We start from the raw sequence: 22213 nt of genomic DNA on the forward strand, positions 1-22213 counted from the left end.
GATGCGCAAGGATATGCACGCCTCGCAGCTTCGGAAGCGTCGCAAACCACTCGTGGCATGGAGCGCAGTCGGGATCGGTTGCTCCCGCATTATTGCACCTTCTAAGTGAAGTGACTTTAACGTGTACTCGTCTTGTGAACCTTTCTGTGCGTTCGCCGCTCGACCAGCGACGTCGCAGCAGCTGTCTCACCCGTCAGACAGGAACTTGGCGACGTCGGCGGTGCTGAGCAGGGGTTCGAACAGTGGCCGTCCACCGCCGTCGACGACGTAGTGGTAACCTTTGCCTGCGGCCCTCAGGGCAACGCTACGTGTAGCGCAACCGGACAGCACCAAATTCAGGTAGCTCGACATCTGTTCGTCGGTTTTGCCCTTCAGTTTAGACATCACGATACCGAGGGCGAGCTCGTCGCGCCCCACGATGTACGTGATCGTGGATCTGGCCAGTGCTTGGGCCGTCGTCTCGTTGCCGGTCGTCTTCGCGGATGGGCTCACGTACTCTTCGACGAACGCCTTCGTCTGCGAGATTGCGCGAGAAATGAGGCGCGCCCAGTAAGTGCGTGCGGCTCTTTCGTTGGTTTGCCACAAGTGACGTGTTATTCGCGGCAACGCTACACCAAAAGTATACCAAGGGGGTGGCGGTGACTTTTGTTTATTTAACGCAACTACCTCGAACACTTCGCAAACGCTACGCAATGTCAGAGCGTACTTCGCGGTAATTTGTGATAATTAGTTTTTGATATTAAAAACTGTACTGGAATGTAACCGATTTCTAAAGGGTGCCATTAGCATAATTGATAATCATCTTTTCATCCATTCCCTGTATTAATGTTTTCCCCGATAATAGAGCTTTCCTCGACGTATATTGATTGTTTATGTATGCAACGTAGTTCTGCGTATTTCTTAATAAGCTACATTAGTCCATGATGTTCATCTATTTTTTTATATTTTTCTGTTTTGTATAACAATGGATTGTTATTTGTGCTATGTCATATTCCATGTTACCATATCTGACGACACTACTTTACGTGATTCATGTATTATGACGCTCTCAAACATATCACTAATTTGTGAGCGCAACTTTTGTTGAACCCTCGTAAAAATTGGAGTAATTCTTCACTTCACTAGAAAACCGCTCAACCAATTTCAATGAGAATCGTTGCATTTAGGCGAGAACGGTAAATCACAGTGATTGCTGCGATAATAATTTGGATTTAGGTCATGGCATTTTTGACAACAGTTGCCGGAAATCGGTACATCTGAAAAAAAAAAAGAGATAGAAGTACGAAGTTTACAAACCCGTTACTTAGCATCAAAAACTTGTATCGCATCTCTATCAACTGCATCCGTTGGAGCATCTAAATCGGACAAGTTTGACGTATGAATTTACGGCTTATGTGAATGTGTTTCAATGCTTGTAAAGGTTTTGTGAACGCATTTTGCATTTAAGGGTGGCGATGATATCATTTTTGTCACCCGCCGTGGTTGCTTAGTGGCCATGGTGTTGGGCTGCTAAGCACGAGGTCGCGGGATCAAATCCCGGCCACGGCGGCCGCATTTCGATGAGGGCGGAATGCGAAAACACCCGTGTACTTAGAGTTAGGTGCACGTTAAAGAACCCCAGGTGGTCGAAATTTCCGGAGTCCCTCACTACGGCGTGCCTCATAATCAGAAAGTGGTTTTGGCACGTAAAACCCCATAATTTAATTCAATAATTTTTGTCCACATTAGGTTAACTATTTGGTGCGGCTGACACAATTGCGATATAGTTTATAGTTGCAGAGGTACAGAGTTGTAAACTTGAAGTATTGTTCCCTGAATGTTCGCAATTTTTTAAAGAATTTGCGTAAAAGAAGGTGCCAGTGAAATAAGAAATCTTTGCAAATCACATTTTAACTGTTTCTTTTAAGTTCAACATAACTCTTCTTCCGGCGCTGATCTAACTCACAAGAAGCTACGTAGCGGTGGACACATCGGTACACACAGGCCAAAAGAATCGTTGCCGGACACGGTCATACGTACGCATTGCCCGAGATAACCAAAAGTTGGTAGATCGTGCAGTTGGGACAGAACAGCGGTAGGAAGATGCCGGGGAATGAGAAGCAGAATCTCCGTCAAACAAGCTCCGGCAAGATCTCCCATGTTGATGAGCACGTCGATCACTTGCTGCTGTTTTTGGCAACCTGCCCTCTGGTCCTTAGCTGACAGAATTGAGGAAACATTTGACCCAGTGACGCTCTTTGCCAAATTATAATAGCTTAGCCAGTTTATAGTTATCAGGAATTGCAGTGGGCTTGGGCGGGCATTGCAGCCTGATGATTGCTCACAATTCCAAACGTAATTTCACAATTCCCAAAGATCTAGCGTTCCTCTAGGTATCGCACTTCGACCACATTCACGATGTGTACATAATCGCTTAATACAAAACGAGGCTCGAAATGCAACCCGCATACTGCGCAGTCCACGTCCAGTGGCTTGCCAAGTCTGTGCAGGTGTCTCTGCCTCTATTCACCTGCGGGGGCTTTGAAAAGGGACAATTTACGACCCTGTTCCATCCGTACGTAACCAGTCTTGCGCCCTGGCGCGTAGCAGTGATTCAGCCATCGCTTCGGAGGCATCACAGGCGATGGGCAGGTCAGAATAGGTTTTTCAAACGCGAAACGTACCGGGCATCAACTATGACAACTACGTTAGAGTTTACTAAGCTCTAACCACGTTGAACGAGCGAGGCGAGGGGGCGCGGTCGCGAGTGGGCACCATAGAGCACAGGACCAAGCTAACAGGCGCTCTTCAAGTGGGGGCGATGACAGCGCCGCCACAATTTTCAACGCGAGCGAGGGCAGCGGCTAAGTTTGGAACCGGTCTCCGCTGGCTCTACTCAAAAGTTCTAGCACAATCTAGCTGGGTACTGGTGCGAAAAGGAACTCTAGCGCGTAAAATACGCAGTGCTTGGGCGCCGTATACATTTCTTGAACACAGAAAGCAACAGAGAGCGTTTATGTGCAATAGAGAAACGAAAGAAAAGTAAAAAATAAAAATTTTGCTATAGTCGGATACAACTTAAGTCTGCAGTGAAGGCCCGCCCAGCCCTCATAACCGCCAGCCACTGTAGCTCCGCGAGGCTTTAAATAGGACGTACTTGAAACTTTTCCTGTTACGTAAATTAGGCGGTTACGACAAAAATAAAGTTGTAATGACGTGAGTTTAAGCGTTTTCACTCATCTATTACAGTGGAACGGTGAAAGCATAATCCTTTACTCAAGTGAAATAAAACAGTTGCAACGTAAAAACCCGGCGTATGCCACACATATTCACAAGAAGCAAAAGCCAGATTTGGTCACATTCTTGTACAAGATTGAAAATACTGTAACATTTTACAATAAACGTTTATATCCAATAATTCTTATTGCCGTTAGCTGTGTTTAAAAGAATTGTGTGCACAAAGCGGATCGAGTAGACATACTTCAGTTTCCAACATGGAGGTTTCTCCTGCAGAAGCGTTTCTCGCCGAGCACGATTATGCATATGCCGTTCCTGCTTCATCGAGCTCGCATTCATCGACTGCGCCGTCACCAGGTACGCCTCAGGCGTGCCAGGCTGCTCCAAGGACACCGAGCCAGTTGTTAAAGAGAAACAGCAGTGGGAATGCCCTCTGCAGTGGTGCTCACCAAATCTTGCTGAATGCGTATATGAAGTTTCGGAAAGGGCAACCGAATGTTGCGATCATGCAGATCGGCGAGAGGGTGAGCGAACTAACCGGTGTGAGCTTACGCAAAGTTTTTGATGTCAGGCGCACTGCCAAAGACATGGAAGAAGACCTACGGACGCCTCCATAGAAGCGGCCTAGAGGTGAAGGCTGTAGGAGACGCCTACATACTTAAGAGAGCTTGACACTAACGGCATTAAGAATCTGCGTTCACAGCTTTTCCCTCCGCAACGAGATGCGAACGGTGCAGAAGATCGCTGCCGAATTAACGCCCGTGAACACAGATGATCTGCCGACCCTTCAGTCGGGGACCATCCGTCGCCTCCTCCTGGACATCGACTTCAAGAGCGAGAAACGTGGGAGGAACTCCTTGCTAGTCGAGCGCGAAGACTTGTTGCGCTGGGAGCACATCTTTACACGATTGCTCGGTATAGGTAAGAAGGGCGCAAGATATTCTATCTTGATGAAACGTGGGTCACTGCTCGCCACACGGTGAGTAAGGTCTGGTCAGATATGACAGTCACGCGGCGCGTACTAGCGCAGCTTAACAACGGGGCTCAAGCAGCCGTCGGGACAAGGAGATCGGCTAATCATGAGTCATGTTGGTAGTGAGGATGGATTTGTTGATGGTTGTTTTGTCGTGTTCCTGGGAAAGAAAACAGGTGACTACCACGAGGAAAGGGACCGCAGTCGTTACGAGACGTGGTTTAGCTCGGCCGTTGACAGGCTGCCACTGCGAAGCGTTATTGTCATGGACAATGCGTCCTACAACTCCAGACGCGTGGGGGTAATACCGTCGCTGTCATGGCGGAAGGCAGCGATCCATGACTGAACGGCCTCAAAGGTGATCCCGTGCCATGCCACCATGACCAAAAAGCATCTCCTTGACACTGTGGCCACCGTCAAGAATGAAGTTATCAAGTACCAGGTTGATGTGGCTGCTGAATGTGCTGGCTCTGTTGTCTTCAGGCTGCCTGCATATGACTGTGAGTTTAACCCCCTAGAACTCATTTGAGCACAGAAGAAGAATGGAGTAGCAGCAATGAACAATACATTGTAGACCAAAGATGTGTACAGCCTTCTTGGTTATCAGGAATTGCTGTGGGCTTCGGAGGATATTGCAGCCTGACGATTGTTCACAATTCCAAATGTACTTTCACAATTCCGAAAGCTCTAGCGTTCCTCTAGGTATTCGCACTTGGACCCCATTCCGGATGTGTACTAGAACTCATAGAACTCATTTGAGCACAGATGAAGAATGGAGTAGCAGCAATGCACCATAAATTTCAGACCGAGGATGTGCACAGCCTTCTCCTTGCTTAAGTGGACAAAGACATACCAGAGAACTGGGCCAAGGCTGTGCAGCACGTGAAGGGCGCTGAAACATACTTCTGGGAGATTCGAGGTTTAGCGACAAGATGGAGCCAATCATCATCAGCCTGGGAAGTGACAACAGCACGTCTGAATCGGAGCTCTCTAACATTGAGGCATTACAGTGAGCCGGCATACTGCACGATGGCTGACGCACGCTCCCCTGGTGTCCTCACTGCTGCTGCTTGACTGTGCCCGCTACCACGTCTCAGCTCGACTACACGATGGCTGCCGCATGCTCCCCAGGTGTTCTCACTGCTGCTTCTCGACTGTGCCCGCGGCTACGTCTCAACTCGACTGCACGATGGCTGACGCATGCTCCCCAGGTGTTCCCACTGCTGCTGCTTGACTGTGCCCGCTGCCACGTCTCAGCTCGACTACACGATGGCTGACGCGTGCTCTCTAGGTGTTTCCACTGCTGCTGATTGACTGTGCCCGCTGCCAGGTCTCAACTCGACTACACGATGGATGACGCATGCTTGCCAGGTGTACTCACTGTTGTTGCTTGGCTGTGCCCGCTGCCACGTCTCAGCTCGGCTACACGATGGCTGACGCGTGCTCTCTAGGTGTTTCCACTGGTGCTGCTTGACTGTGCCGGCTGCCACGTCTCAGCTCGACTACACGATGGATGAAGCACGCCCGCCAGGTGATCTCACTGCTGCTGCTTGAGTGTGCCCGCTGCCACGTCTCAGCTCGACTACACGATGGATGACGCATGCTCCCCAGGTGTTCTCACTCCTGCTGCGTGAATGTACCCGCTGCCACGTCTCAGCTCTACTACACGATGGCTTACGCACGCTACCCAAGTGTCCTTAGTGCTGCTTCTTGACAGCGCTCACTGGCACGCCTTACATCGACTACAGGATGGCTGACGCACGCTACCCAGGTGTCCTAACTGCTGCTGCTTTACTGTGCCCGCTGCCACGTCTCACATCGGCTATACGATGGCTGACACACTTTCAAAGGTGTCTTCCCTGCTTGCCTTTGTGTCCTCTGCTACATTTCACCTCGAGTATGAGATGGCTGATGCATGCCTTACAAAATGATGTGACTCCTTCCACATGCTCTCCTGTGCCTGTTGAGTGCAGCGTTTTATATAGCCCTTGTGTGTTACGCTGCCCCTTTGAACAATGGCTTTAGCCCTGTCAGTAGGGCTGTTGATCCGGTTAATGTTAGAGTTTGCACAACTGAAGGTCTCTCTGCACACGAGTACGTCAGTCATCGCGCAAGAGCAGTTGTCGCGCCACAAGAGTTCAACTAGAAGATGTGGATCACATATATTTAGTGAATTGAAGCAGTGCTCCACAGACATAAATTATAGCTCGCATTGAATCAACCTAAACTAGGGTTCAGTTCCCTGCATTCAAGTAGTGCATCTTGTCACGGCTGACAGTTTTTGGTGCATATATCTGTCGTATATGCCACTCCTCCTCGACGCCTCAATGAGTCATCGATCCTCAAGTGGCTCAAATGCGCTTTGTGTGGTGAAGCCCATTGTGGCCCTTTTTCTTTAGGAAAGGAGGGGGGCCCAAGAACCAATTTTCGAAGTCTCTAACTCCAGAGAAACCAAGCCCCAGGTCAGGGGATATCTTGCACCCATTGTATCATCGGTGGTTGCCAGCCAGTATTGGGGACCAAGCCCCACACCTCCTTTAGCGTGCCCTGCTTGAGACCCTGCACCTGGTAGTGTAAACATGCTGCCAAGCTTAGCAGTTATGGTTCTTATTAAACTTTAGCGCGCACAAAGACAGGACGTGGAACGAAAAAGCACACACAACATGCGCCATATATTGCGCATATTGTGTGTCGCTTCTTCGTTTCACGTCCTGTCTTTGTGCGCGCAAAAGTTTAATAAGAACCACGTACAGTCAACTCGCCCAAAACGTAACGCAAGAAGTGTCTTCGCATACACAAGATCCTACTTCATCTCGTCCTCGATCTGCAAGTCAATAGTGAGACACGGCCATGAGGGCTCCCCTGATGCCACCTCCTGAGTCTACTTGTGCATCATGAACCGCACTGCAGACTCCTGAAAGCACAAACTCGCTTCACAGTGTTGTCCAGAAAGTTTTGCCCACATTCGTCTTTGCAGATGCACACTGTGCGTTCAGTGGCACCCCTTCGGCAGCTCCTCAGTGCTGCAAGTGATGCAACTGTTGGAGGGCCTGGTGCGCCTCTATTCAGTGATGTGCAATGTTCTGTATTAGTAAGACTACGTTTGCGATCATCTCTGGAACCAGAGAGCTCCTTACGGAGGCACTCACCATGTTCTTTCCGAGGACGTCAACTCAACATCATTCATATCCAGAAGCCAGAGCCAGGCGGAACCATCGCCCGCAAACATGGTCCAAGGACTACATCAAAAATATTTTTTCTATTGTTTCTCAAAGATGCTTTATGAATATACGTGTCTTCTTGAACTAGAAAAGTGCTGTAGAATCTAATTGCAAGGAATTATGTTTTTTATAAAGCGTATGGCTTATATAAAAATAGGCCAAAAATGTTTCTTTTCCCAGAAATTGTAGGAATTAATGTAAGGGTATGTGAAAGGGTTCATTACTCATACTTACATTACTTGTCACTGAAATGTCCAAAACATGTTTTCACTCGAAAGGCTACAAAGTGCACAGTTTCTATTGCGAGCCAGTCAATGAGGAGGTCTGAACTTGAATGTTTGTTAAATGTGAAGTGCTTTCCTCCATGTATACAGTAGCTGAAGAGTACTGTTAAGTACTCTATTCTGTAAGTAAGCACTCCAAAAACATCGGAAGTGTCATACGAGGTGTATTATCTATGGGCTTTTTTTAACTAATGCATGTAAATTAATTTTTTCATCTATCCAGGTCCCTTTCACATGTAAAAGTATTTGAAAGGGTACATTACTCGTGCTCAAGCTACTTGTCACTGAAATGCCGCAAACATGTTTTCATTCAGAACATTAGAAAGTGTTTGACAGGCTCTACGATTACCACAGCTCTGGTGTAGTAGTTTAAGCAACCGCGTCGCATGCAGGAGGTGTGATGTTCCATGCCCAGTGCCATCGGGTACCCATCGGTGATGCAGTGAGTGCAAGCTTTCCGCTGTCCTGGTTCTCGGCTTCTCTGAAGTGACATGTTTGAAAAATGGGTCTTCAACCCCTTCTTGTGCAAATAACACTAATGTGTGGAATAGGGCTCTATGCTCAAAGGCGCCCTTGCGCCATAATATTGAGCATCACCGGGTTAACTAGCCAATGGTCCGGTGTGAAGAATTTGTTATTTATATTTGTACCGGTTTCCTCCTTTACAAAGCCGCACTGTTTTCAAGCGTTTCATAAAATACGACCAAAGCATTGGCCATATGAGTGCTGTTTGTCAAATGTAAAGTGCTTTTTCCCATGTGTATAGTAGTTGAAGACCACCGTTAAGACCTGTATTTTGAAAAACAAAACATTCCATGTGAATTTGATATGTCTTACAAGATGCATTATGTATGGGCTTTTTTCAGTAATGTACGTAAATGAACTCGTTAATCCATGCATAGCATACATGGCTTATGCACACTTCCTTCAATAGCGTCTCTTCTCACGCAGCTGCTCGTAAATATTTTCCTTCGGGCATAATTTTCCGTAGCTGACTACATTGTCTCAGTGGTCTTGGACTAGTGGCAACTGTCGCTACTAGGAACGCCCAGTTACAGAGTCCCTGAGGGTGCCCATTGGGTCAGCTGTTTGTCCAGATACGCAAAGGGACCCGTTTCTCAAATTATTTTCAGTAGCACATAATGAATGTTGGCTTTGCCAGTGTATGACATGACACTGCTCCAGATGTTTTGTCTCACTACAAGGTTGCTCAATTCTTTTGCAATGGTTACAGCTGTAATATTATTTATGTTTACAGTTGTCTCATGATTGTACCATCATAATTGCTCGTAATTATTTTATAATTCAGGATGACAGCAAAAAGCAGCGCTTGAGCGACATCGGTCTCCAGCCACTGTGTGAAAGACTGAGTACTTTAGTCAATATAGTCAATAGGCAGAATTGAGTCAACGTCGATAAATGTATTTTTTGGCTTAAAGCGCCGATTAAATATCAGTGCAGTCGTCATAGGACCAGTCTCCAATGTGTTCCATCCCCATACAGTGTATTAAAGTGTAGTGAGAAATGACATACTTTTTGCACTTGTGTTTCCTCGTCCCTAAACAGTGGACATTGGCAGTGGACAGCAAGTGGATTACATTCAGCCAGAATTTCGCCTTTCCGGACAAATTAAAAGGTGCTCTAACTTCATGTGTTGTCTCGACATGAACTTGCATTTTGTATGGATCAGTGCATTGACAATTGTCTCTGCGGAGTCTGCCCCTTGGGCGATACGGAACCATAGTTCTCACGCATGTTCTGTACCGCCTATGAGCCCTCCCAATGTGCTCCAAGGATGAATGATCAAGTTAACACATGACAGAGGGAGCAAGATGTAAATGTTTTACTGTCAATGCTATGTACGTATGTATGCACATCTGTTCATAGGTGTATGTTGTCCTGGTCTAATGCATGCTCTTTTGTCACACTGAAGCCACTGGGTCTTGGGTCTCTTCGCTCGAGCCGAACACCGCATACTGCTTGAATGGAAAAATAAACAGAACGTCTGCCTGCTAGTCTGAGTCTGACAGATTTCTTGCCTACAATAGGTTAAATGAACAACGGTGAGAAGTTGACCCAGCAACATTGCCTCGTGGACTGCTATACAATGGTACTCTACATAAATTAAATTTGTGACAATATCTTATTAGTTAAATTTTGCCTGTTTATATCATCCAAGTGCTCAATGCGGCTCAACCAAGAACCAATCTTGGGCACAAGAACTTTGCAAATGTCTTGTCACATGCAGCCTGATTTTTTAATGTGCAACAGTACAATTATGTTTGCAGTACTCTGTTTAGGGCAATTGCTAATCAAGGATGCTAGGTCTTTGACATTTGCGCATTCTATGAACGTCTGTGCTTACTGTTATGTATGGTATGGTAATGTGGTGTTTAACCTCTGGAAGGTGTACATGAGCGATCAGAGACGTCATGCACAGCTTCTTAGCTGCGCTGCAATTTACAGTAACATCATGTGTGAGCTTAATTTAAGGAAATGTTTGGCTAGTGCATGAACCAGACATACACGTAAGACATTTGAAACGAATTCTCCACCATTTCATGCTCATGGTTACCAAAACCAATTGCTTTCTCTGTACTACGAGAGTGCATCACACATTTGAGATGCATAATTAAGATGATTACAAAGTTATTAGGGTCATTCTGCTCAAGAATATATAAAGACAGTTTATTTTGGCATAAATAATTGTACAGTGCCCTCAAATCGTCAAACACAGCTCCTGACGTGATCACATTGGATAAGTGCTGAAAGCGACACATTGGTAATGAGGCCACAGTAGAAGCCACAGTGGACGGTTCTCAAATAATTTCTACCGTCTGGGGTTTTTTAACGTGCATTGAAGTCACACAGTATACAGGCACCTTGCGTTCCGCCTCCATCGAAACAAGGCCGCCACGGCTGGGATTGCACCCATCCTCGCGCTCAGCAGCCAAGCCAGCGCGCAACGGCAGCGTTCAGCGTCGTTGCGCGCTTTATACCATTGTACAGCAGTCCACAAGGCAATGTTTCTAGGTCAACTTTTCACCGTTGTTCATTTAACCTATTGTTGTGACAAGAAATCTTTCAGACTACGACTAGCAGACAGACGTTCTGTTTATTTTTCCATTATGTGCCATTGGATAACGCTTGACAATTGCGCTATCTCAAAAGGATGCCAGTGGCCAGTTCGGAAAGCACGCCAGCCTGCCCACAGCGGTTCTTCAGTGGTCTTGTCCCACCATGAAAAATTACAACGACACGTATATACACTGACCTTAATGGCATGGATTTGACGATGTTATGAACGCACGGGTACAAATGAATTTAGGTTGAGACCTCGATCAGTAGCATTTCACGCTAAAAAAATACTTTTGAACGGCTGATACAACACGCGCGATCAATACGGAGAGACCTGTCTTTAAGCTGGAAAGAAACTGCAAGGACGGCGAAAATATTGTCTTGCCTCGATGCAACTATTCATTGTAAAGAAGGGTATTTAGCTGGGCTTTTTTGGTGCATATTAACTTTTGGGTGGACTACGCGAGGATGGGACAAGAAAGGAAAGAAAATCGAGAGCAAACTTGACAATATTTATTGTCAAGTTTCACTTCAGTTTACAGTGAAGTTTCATGAGTAATAAAACGGATTCGGCAATGAAATGAACTGTACCGCGGACTTTTGAAGAGTGAAATGCTCAGCCTCCATACACTTTCTCCATGTTTGTTGCACACCCTATAGCTTCCGCCGATGAAAAGACTTTTCAAGAACACACGCTCCAGAGCTATCAAGTACGACGCCATTCTGAAAAAGTCGCATGACGACAATTTTGTCTGCTTCTGTGATTGGCTGGCGGAGTAACACAACCCCGCGGGGTCCGTGGGCCTTGGTTTCCAACTGCTGTTTTTTTTAAGTTGCATCCTACTATACCAGCATTCGATCCTGTGACCTACACATCCCCAGCCCGGTACTTTACCACTAAGCTCCGTCTTTTTTCAACAGATGGCAAGGTTGGAATAATTTGCTATATCAAGACTCCAGCACAATTTTAGTTATGCAGACGCGTCTCGCACAGACATTGCAGATGCGCAATCCCCCCGCACCTAAAGCTTATGCCTGTATCAGGTAGAAAGCATTGTTGTCCGTATTCAATAGTATGCTTGAAAGTGCCACAACACTGATTTTCTTTTTCGATTGGTATTTTAACTTCGAAAAAAGCCTTAAACGAACCGCCAACATGGGTCGCTGTATTGGCTGTTACTGACGATTCGCACAAGGGATATGCGACATTTTCTTCGTTCAACTTGCCGTTTCAATCGACACGTCTGTCCAGTCGGATATTTTCGTCAGAGAAGCGCAGGCTAGTGCTGGCAGCCTTCGGCTATAGTAAATCCACGCATGTTCATAACGCATCACATCGGCGCTCATCGCTTATTGTGGTGACAGTGTAGACACGAAAAATTAGAGTCTCTTAAGATCTCTGTTAAGAGGTGAACGGCGAAATCCCACTCTTTCTCCTCTTATCATTCGCCTTTTTGTCCTTGCTTCTTCTCTTTCCCTGCTCTATTTTAGTCAGAACTGCTCACTACTAAGCATTTTTAGTCATTTGTGATAAATTGTGGTCATTACAAGCCATCGTTAGACATGTTGGTCATATCATAGTCACTAGTAGTCATTACAAGTCATTTCAGTCATTATTAGTCATTACTGGTCATTAATAAGCACTTTTAGTCATTTCTGATTAATTGTAGTCGTTACAAGTTGTCAGTAGACATACTGGTCATTTCCTAGTCATAACTAGTGATTATAAGTCATTTCAGTCGTTATTGATCATTACTGCTCACTAGTAAGGTTTTTGTCATTTGTGATGAATTGTCATTACAAGCAGTCGTTAGTGTGTTGGCCATATCATAGTCATCAGCAGTCATGATTAGTCATCACTGGTCATTACTAAGCATTTTAGTCATTTGTAATCAAGTGTATTCATTGAAATTGGTCGTTAGACACATTGGTAATTTCGTAGTTATTAGTAGTCACTACTGCTCATTACTAAGAATTCTTAGTCATTTTCTATCAATTGTAGTCGTTACAAGTTGTCGTTAGATATATTGGTCATTTCATAGTCTTTACTAGTCATTACACGTCGATTAAGTCATTATTAGTCATTAGTGCTCACTAGTGAAGAATTTAAGTAATTTGTAATCAATTGTGGTCATTACAAGTTGTCGTTAGGCATATTGGTCATTTCGTATTCATTATTTATATTACAAGTCATTAGTAGTCATTTAAGTCAATACTACTCATTACTAGATATTTATAGTCATTAGTAGTCATTAAAAGTAAGTAGTAGTCATTATAAGTCATTATTAACCTCCACCAATCTCTGTTATAACGTTATTATTCACTAACTCTCACTGACAATCATTTTTCATTCTTTAATCTGTCTGTCTTAATATGGCGTGATGACGCTTCGGCGGAAACTCGGATAGTGAGGTCTGCTGACACAAACTTCACCATGAGCCTAGAAAGGCTTTCGCCTTAAATTGATTTAAGAACACCGATGCGAAAGCTGAAATATAGAGTAATTTAACCTTGTTAGACTTGTTGAATGCTGAGCTCAGAGGGACCGATAGCATGTAGACGGGCCGGGCGGGTACGCTAGGCCTAAGCTTCGGTGGAAGGGAACGATCTTGGCGCGGGTACCGGTCGATTGTTAAAATGTGTGTGTGTGAGCCTCAGACCCTTTCATCTATTATTTTTTGGTACACTGGGGAAAGTGGAAGTGCTCGAATCACCTCAACTTTGTTATCGGTGCGATACATTGGCGTAGCCAGAAATTTCTTCCGGGGAGCGAGGGGGAGGGGGCTAACGTTGCAGCTCGGCCTCCTCGTTGTGGAATTTGTCGAGAGATCAAATACATAAATAATAACTCCATTGCCATTGCTAAATACGCTGCAAACGAATTTGAACGCTACGCTTTGTGAAGGCAAGTAAAATATGTATTTCTTTTATAAAAGAATAGACTCGTACGTCCCAAAAATTGTACCCAATATAACTGACATTGCTTCCATGTTTTTTGTCTATTTAATAAGTCTATTTATTAATATTACACTAACTTTAGAACTATATCAGTTCGAAAACAGCAAAGCAGTACATGCCAATGATATGAAAAATGTAAAGGCCATGAAACGAACAGGTTGCGGACAAATAATTTAGTAAAACTTTGTCATTCAAGAACCTTGTTTACATTTTTGTACAAATGCAACGGCCAAGAAAAAATCTATATGACGCTGTTATTCGTTCAATGTATTGCGCAAGAGCATCTGTCATCGGTCGTGTATTGTGAGTAATTGCAGCGAAATTACAGTCGCAACAGAGAGCACATATAAAAAGCAGGAGTTCTTCAAAATATACGAAGGCGAGTCAAATGAAAGTGAGCCCATGGGAATATATGACAAATGGTGTACTTTATTTAAAAGTAATTTCCATGACCATTTAGATATGGGTCGCACAGAATAATGAGTCGCGTGATGCACGTCTCATAGAAATATTAGGGTTGCTGCCTCAAAAAGCCTGTAAATGAATCTTTAACGTTATAGTCCGACACAACCATGGTTCCCTTGAGCTGTTTTTTTTTAAATGGGCCCAAAATGTGAAAGTCTCAAGGCGACAGGTCTGGGCTGCATGACGGATGTTGCAGCGTTTCCCATTGAACTTTGCCAGTTTAGTGTTAACCACATCAGCGACGTGGACACGGACATTGTCGTGGAGCAAGATGACGCCATTCGTCAAATTTCCAGGTTGTTTGTTCTTGATTGTGATACGCAGCCGATCAGCGTTTTACAATATCGGAAACGATTGATAGGTTCTTCAGGTTTAGCAAATTCGATCAGTAATGGCCCCTGACGATCGAAAAAAAAATGTTAACGCCTTTCTCGCGGAAATGACGGCCTTTGCTTTCTTTGGAGTGGTGAATTCGAATGTTTCCACTGTAAGCTTTGCGGTCGTGTTTCAGGCTCGTAGTGATGGCACTATAAGTCATCCCCGGTCACAATTGCAGACAAGAAGTCTTCACCCTCATTGAGATACCGGATCAGATAAGTCAAGACAGCGCCGAACCTCTCCGTCTTCTGGCGATGGTTCGAAATCTTGGGCATACAGTACATCGCGCACACAAGAGCCGATAATCTAGATTTTCATGAATTATGGTGTGAACCGAACCTTGGCTGATGTTCGCACGCTGTGCCAGTTCATCGATGTTTATCCTCCATTCCTGTCTAATCAGCTCATCAACATCTGGAATTGTGTTGGCGGTGATTGCACGGTGGCTTTGGCCCGGTCTTCGATCGTATTTGCAACTTTCTCTTCCTTGTTTGAACCATTTGCTCCAATGCTTATCAGTGGCCAATGAAATACAATGTTAAACGAACACGGAAGCCATACGGCGACTAATTTCTTTTTTGGAAACACCTTCAGCTGTCAAAGACCTCACGACACCACGCTGTTCAAACCCTGGTGCGTCCATTCTGTCACACAGCCATGTTCGACGCAGTGTATGAGAGCATTAAAGAACATTTATCATCCCACCGGTTTGTAACTTTTGTAAAGGAGAGATGCCTGTGCGCTAGGTGCATGCCTCGCAGATAATGAACAGAACCAACATTGCGCGGGATGGGCTGGCTCACTTTCATTTGACTCGCCCTCGTAGATTAGAAATGCGAAGGTACAATGAAATCTATAAATGTGAAGATACAGCCCGATAAAGGGCAAAAACGTGTCACTGGAAACAATGGTCACTACACGTATACACGAAACCTCGCAAAAGATATTTAAATATACGTAAAGGTATTCAATAAATCTACATATTGTTACGCGCGAAGGAGACCGTTTTTTAACCCTTACGGATGACTATAGGTCGCGAAGGTGAGCGCAAGAGCGGCCAGCTGGTTAATCAACTCAGCGTCGTCCTCTTCTTCCTTCCCCTACTCGGGACCGCAAGCACGTTTACCGGTCTTCGTTTTCTTCATGCGTAACATTCCCCTCGTCACAGACGAAGCCCGCCGGGCGAGTCAATCCATTTGCCTTGGCGTGAACAATTTCAAGCGGGCGACATGGACCACTTGTGTCTTGGCAACTCTTCTACCACTCGCCGTGAGGCGAGCTATGTTATACGTGACTTCCGTCAGTCTGTTAATAATAACAAACGGTCCATCGTAGGTGGCCAAAAGCTTTTGGCATAACCCGCGTTTCCGTACTGGAGTCCACAGCGAGACTAAATCACCAGGGTGATAGGTTACCGGACGGTGGCGAATGTCGTAGCGTTCTTTTGATCTGTCCTGCGATGCCAAAGTGCGCAAACGAGCAATACGACGAGCTTCTTCGGCAAGGGAGAGAGTCTCGGCGACAGTGGGATTTTCATGAATACTGAAAGGGAAAACAGTGACGATTGTGTACCGGGGTGGCCGTGCGTACAGCAGGAAGAAAGGGCTATAGCCCGTAGTCTCGTGCTTGGCGGTGTTGAACGCGTGCGTGATGAAAGGCAGTACGTCATCCCAGTTCTTGTGGTCGGATGAAACATACATACATAGCATGTTTGCAATTGTTCGGTTGGTGCGCTCCGTAAGCCCATTCATTTGTGGATGGTATGGTGTCGAGTGACGCAAGTGGGATTCACACAAACGAAGCAGCTCCTCTACGACGTCCGCTGTGAATTGTTGTCCATGGTCGCTGATGATCACGCAAGGCGGACCATGTCGCAGGATGACATATTGCAGCAGGAATGTTGAAACGTCAGTGGCAGTTGCGGATGGCACGGCCGCCGTCTCGCAGTGCCGCGTGAGGTAGTCGACGCAAACAACTATCCAACGGTTTCCCTTGGCTGATTTTGGAAATGGACCTACGAAGTCAATGCCCACTTGTTGGAAAGGCGTGCTTGAAGGCGGGATCGGCTGCAGGAGACCAGCTGGAGCAGTAGATGGCCGTTTGTGGCGCTGACACTGCATGCAGCTGGCCACATACGTCTGAACAGACTGTCGCATTCCAGGCCAATAAAATCGCTCCTGAATCCGGTAGAGCGTCCTCGCCGAACCTAAATGGCCAGACGTAGGGTCATCGTGCATAGCACTAGGAGGAAACGTGCGCCAGTGCTGGAAAAGTTCTTCTTATACAGGAGTCCATCACGTACACAGAACTGGTTTGCTGTCGTCGAGGCGGTCGCAGCCGTGAAGAGCGGTGTTAATTTATCGCCTTTTCGCTGTTCGGCTTTGAAGCAGTCGAAGTCTGGAAAACGCAGCGACACAGAAGCCACGAGGTGATCGAAGTCATCGGCGTCACAGTCCGTAGTGCTAAGTGGCATACGCGAGAGGCAGTCCGCATCAGCGTGTCGTCGACCGCTCTTATAAGATACGGTGAAGCTGTATTCTTGCAGTCGGAGCGCCCAGCGCGCAAGGCGGCCACAAGGGTCACGAAGATTCACAAGCCAACACAATGAGTGGTGGTCGGTGACCACTGTAAAGGGGCGTCCATACAGGTAAGAACGAAACCGCTGAACCGCAAATATTACTGCGAGGCATTCTTGTTCCGTAACAGTGTAATTCTGCTCGGGCCTACTTAATGAGCGGCTTGCATATGCGATCACGTGTTCGCGATCACCGTAGCGTTGAACCAGGACGGCACCAATACCTATGCCACTGGCATCCGTATGGAGTTCCGTCGGAGCTGGAAGACTGAAGTGTCGAAGAACCGGTCGTGACGTCAGCAGAAACTTCAACTGACGAAAAGAAGAGTCGCACTCCGGAGTCCATTCAAAGGGGGTGTCCTTTCGTAGCAGGCATGTCAGCGGATATGCGACGTCGGCGAATTTAGGAATAAATCGGCGGAAATAGGAACAAAGCCCCAGAAAACTACGGAGCTCCTTGACAGAGCGCGGTGCACTGAACGCTTCAACGGCTGCTGTTTTCTGGGGATCAGGGCGGATGCCATCCTTGTCGACAAGGTGCCCAAGCACAAGGGTTTGGCGTTCACCGAAGTGACATTTCTTAGAGTTTAAAACTAGACCAGCGTTTCTGATGCAGTTCAGGACAATATCCAGACGCGAGTTGTGTTCGCTGAAGGTGCGGCCAAAGATGACTACGTCGTCGAGGTAGCACATGCAGATGTTCCACTTCAAGCCGTGCAGAACAGTGTCCATATATCTCTCGAAAGTTGCCGGAGCGTTGCACAATCCAAATGGCATTACATTAAATTCGAAGAGCCCGTCAGGGGTTACAAAGGCAGTCTTCTCCTTGTCGTCAGGATGCATCGGAATTTGCCAATAGCCAGATCGTAAATCTACTGAGGAAAAGTAAGAGGCGGAATGAAGGCAGTCTATTGCGCCATCAATACGTGGGAGTGGGTACACGTCCTTTTTTGTTACAGCATTCAAACGGCGATAGTCGACGCAAAATCTCCAAGATCCATCTTTTTTTTAACAACAATCACTGGAGCTGCCCACGGACTCGCTGACTCTTGTACGACTCCCTTTTTCATCATTTCGTGCACTTGTTCGTTGATAATCTGGCGCTCTGAAGGTGAAACCCGATATGGCTTTGTCTAATCGGATTTGCGGAACCCGTGTTGATGGTATGGCGCGTTCGAGACGCAGGGATTGCAGGTATTTTGTCCTTCCGCGCAAAGTCGAATACTGAAACGTGCTTCGAAAGCACACGCACTAACGTTCGGCGTTCATTCGTGCTGAGCGATTTATTTACCATCGACAAAAGGGCTGTTTCCGAACTGTGGCCATCAGGTTCTTCCGGCACATCTGTACATTCAGCCACTGATAAGGACGCGTGTTCCCTGGTGAAGGCTAATTTCATGCCGTCTGGTAGTATAACGGGCTCCTTAGAACAGTTTACTGTCCATAAGCCAGTGCGTCCGCCTTTGATCGACACCACACAATGTGGCACCAACACATTCTTCTTCACAAAGGTAAAGTGCATCGGTTCTACGGTAGCTTCGAAGCTGTCGGAATCGGCGCCGCAACAGACAACGGGAACGCAAACAGTAGATGATTCAGGTATGACCGTATCACCACAAACACACAGTGTAGTTTCACGATCTACAGGGTTCTCCAGGAGTCCTGATGGCATCCTGCCACTTCTGAATACGTTCCCCGTGCGGCAGTCGACAGTAGCACCACACTCCCGCAAGAAGTCCATGCCGAGAATAACATCATGGGTCGACCGAGGAATAATTACAAACTCTGTCGTAATAACATGGCCTCCCAAAAACACGTCAGCACTACACACCCCAGTAGGTCGCAACGGCTCGCCACTCACTCCACAGAACTTTGAATCTTCGTCCCATTTAAACAAAACCTTTCGTCCTAACACGTGTTTAAAAGAGGCACTCATAACCGAAATTGTTGCGCCTGTGTCCACCAGAGCCATCACAGGGACATTATCTACAAGAACGCGCACTTTGTTTTTCAGCATCAACACAGGAGGTATTTCTGTCAGTAGCATGTCTCCAGCGACCTCACCTCCATCGGCCGCGCTAGCTAGTTTTCTGGTGACGAAGGGGACGTGGTGCGACGCCGCGGTGAGGGAGAACGGGGAGCACGACGTTGCGGTGGCGGTGTCAAACTCCTGTCAGATGCCGGGGAGCAATTCCGGGAGCTGCTCAGCCAATACTCGTCGCCAGATGATACCTGCGCAGGCCACGGGGCACCGTGTGGCCGTTCGGAGGGCCGACAAAACTCTGAGGGCTGGCCATACCACGTGGTCATACGCTGGTTGCAAAACCGCGATATATGACCCGGTACACCGCAGGAATAACACACCGGGAGAGGTCGAAACCTTGGTTGTTCGTCGATGAAGCGGATATTATCATTTTCCCGCGTGTAGTGGGTTGGTTCGTGGCGTGTGTCACGACGATACATCGGGCGTCGAGGAGGCGTGCGTTGAGCGCGTTGGTCATAGCGCGGAGTCAGAGGGCGTGTTGTCATCCTCGACTGTGGGGCTGCGCTGTACTCTACGGCCGCTGCGGTAACCATCGGTTGCCAAGGGGCCGAATGTGGCGTCGTCATAGCCTCACGTGATGTGTACACGCCATGGTGGTCAGCAGTTGAATGCAACAACTCCTCGCGGCGAGAAAGTTCCTCGCGGACAATCTGTCGGTTGGTGGAAGAGAGGTCGAGGCAAGGACTCGTGTCCACACTGGCAACCGTCGTAACGTTTGCCAACCGACGAAACTTTGGCGCAATCCGACGCATCTTGAGCGTTTCAAAAGTTCTGCAGTGCCGAATGACGTCAGACACAGAACTGAGGCTCTCCTTTCCAATTAGAAAATTGTACACATCCTCAGCCACTCCTTTCAGCAAATGTCAAACATTATCTTCTTCCGACATGCGAGCACTGACCACCTTGCACAGCTTTAACACTGCTTCGATATATGTTGTGCATGTCTCACCTGGTAGCTGCGCCCGTTGCGACACTGTCTGCTCCGCACGCTTCTTTTTGGCGACTGAGTCCCCAAAACACGCCTTTAGCTCGTCAACAAAATGTTCCCACGTCGTAAGCGCGTACTCATGGTTCTCGTACCACACGAGGGCGGTATCGGTCAGGGAGAACACCACATTGGTGAGGTGAGCGGTTGCATCCCACCCGTTGGACTTGCTCACTGGTTTGTAGCGGACGAGCCACTCGTCGGCATCTTCCCCCGCTTTGCCTCTAAAGGTGGGTGGAACTCGGTAGTATGGCAGTGGACTGCTAGGCGCTGTCCTCGGAGCGACTCTTTCTTCTGGCATCTCGAAGACGGTCACGGCTGATGGCGGGAGGCCGGCAAGTCGACGGCTTCGACGAAGCTGCGGCAGTGACGGTTCCGTTGTTGTGAGTGGTACCCCGCACCTCCACCACATTGTTACGCGCGAAGGAGACCGTTTTCTAACCCTTACGGATGAAGGGGACCGTTTACTTTAGGTCGCGAAGGTGAGCACAAGAGCGGCCAGCTAGTTAATCAACTCAGCGTCGTCCTCTTCTTCCTCCTCTACTCGGGACCGCAAGCACGTTTACCGGTCTTCGTTTTCTTCATGCGTAACAATATCTAAGAAAAAGTCACGTGCATAATGCGTCAAACAAGGGAAATAACCACGTTGCGCAATCACAGATTCACAGATAACAAAATCGTAAGGCTTGCCCCCGCCCCCTTTTTGCTACTCTCCCTGACGTACCACGCGCGACGGAAGGCGGTGCGCATCCTCCCCGCAATTCTCCCTTGCGCACAGAAGACTGAGCCACCATCCTCGGCTCACTGCGCGCTGGTACGCGCCGGGATCGACCTATTGGCTATGCGGCATGCCTCATCGCCTTGGCTTCCGCGTAGCTGGTGCGTTGTTGTTGCCAGGAGACGAAAGAGCCTCTACTGACGCTCATACAAACAAGCGAAAAGTGAGTTAACTGGACGGGAGACTTTATTGGCGGAAGAAAAGCAGTGCACCTTCTCCTACAAGAGCAGAAATAAAATTTGCATGTCGAGATGCGCTGAAAAGCTCACTTTCGTCGTCGCACATTGCGGTCTGCTAACGAGCGACAATCTGCAGCGCAAGCAAATTGGAGAATGCCCCACCTGCTTGCATCGACAGTCGCCGTAACTTGCATTTCGAAGCGATCGGGTGACGCAGCCATGTGCTGCCGGAGCGACTTGGACTACCCGTCATTTTAGCGTTTCCTCCTTTGCAACCTGCACGTTTCTTTTTGTTCTTTCGCGTGCCGCTAATGTGTAACTCACACTTGATGCCCCCATTCTCAATATGGCATGGTCGGTTTTGGGGACATCACCATTTTGCAACCACTTTTGCATACCTTTCTACCAATGTGGCTATCAACTTTATACACTTCGGACCATGTAATCATGTGTGCTTGTCTCCCTTCACGCCATATCACCGCCGATGAACGCCTAAACGCATAATTTGCCCACAGATGCAGCAAGAAAGGTCGAAGGAGAAGCATAAATTACGGTGTGTGTAAATTGGGGGTCTTTGTCGCTGCGTGGACTGCAGGAGCAGATGGTTACCTCGAAAGACAATGCAACTGACCAGGTCGCCACATTCAAGAAACATAACTCGGCGACCATAATCAAATGAGACTCAGCATTCAATAACCGCATAAGATTCAGAGAATACACTGTACATTGGCTACGATCCACATGACAACAGTGAGCGTTCAAGCACTACGGGTCGCTTACGGCACATTCTGTTGTAGCCAGGAAGGAAGAGCGAGATGGCCAGACGATACGCACACGTTTATTGGTCTTTCAGACGTGTTCTATCTCAAGAAGAAGAAGAGCACGCGCTGCCAGATCACCGACCACGCGCAGTCACGAGGAACTATGTCTCCCCGCTTTCGCTAGATGGCAGCATGTACATCTCCCTTAAACCCCTTAAACTTCGTAAAGTAGCACCACGCTTTGAAGAATGCCGCCTCCCTCTCGCACGCTCTGGCCGAGGCCGACTCCGCGTCGCTATTGGCCTAATAGCATCACGT

Source organism: Dermacentor andersoni, chromosome 9 (genome assembly GCF_023375885.2).
Source record: "Dermacentor andersoni chromosome 9, qqDerAnde1_hic_scaffold, whole genome shotgun sequence".
Lineage (NCBI taxonomy): Eukaryota > Metazoa > Arthropoda > Arachnida > Ixodida > Ixodidae > Dermacentor > Dermacentor andersoni.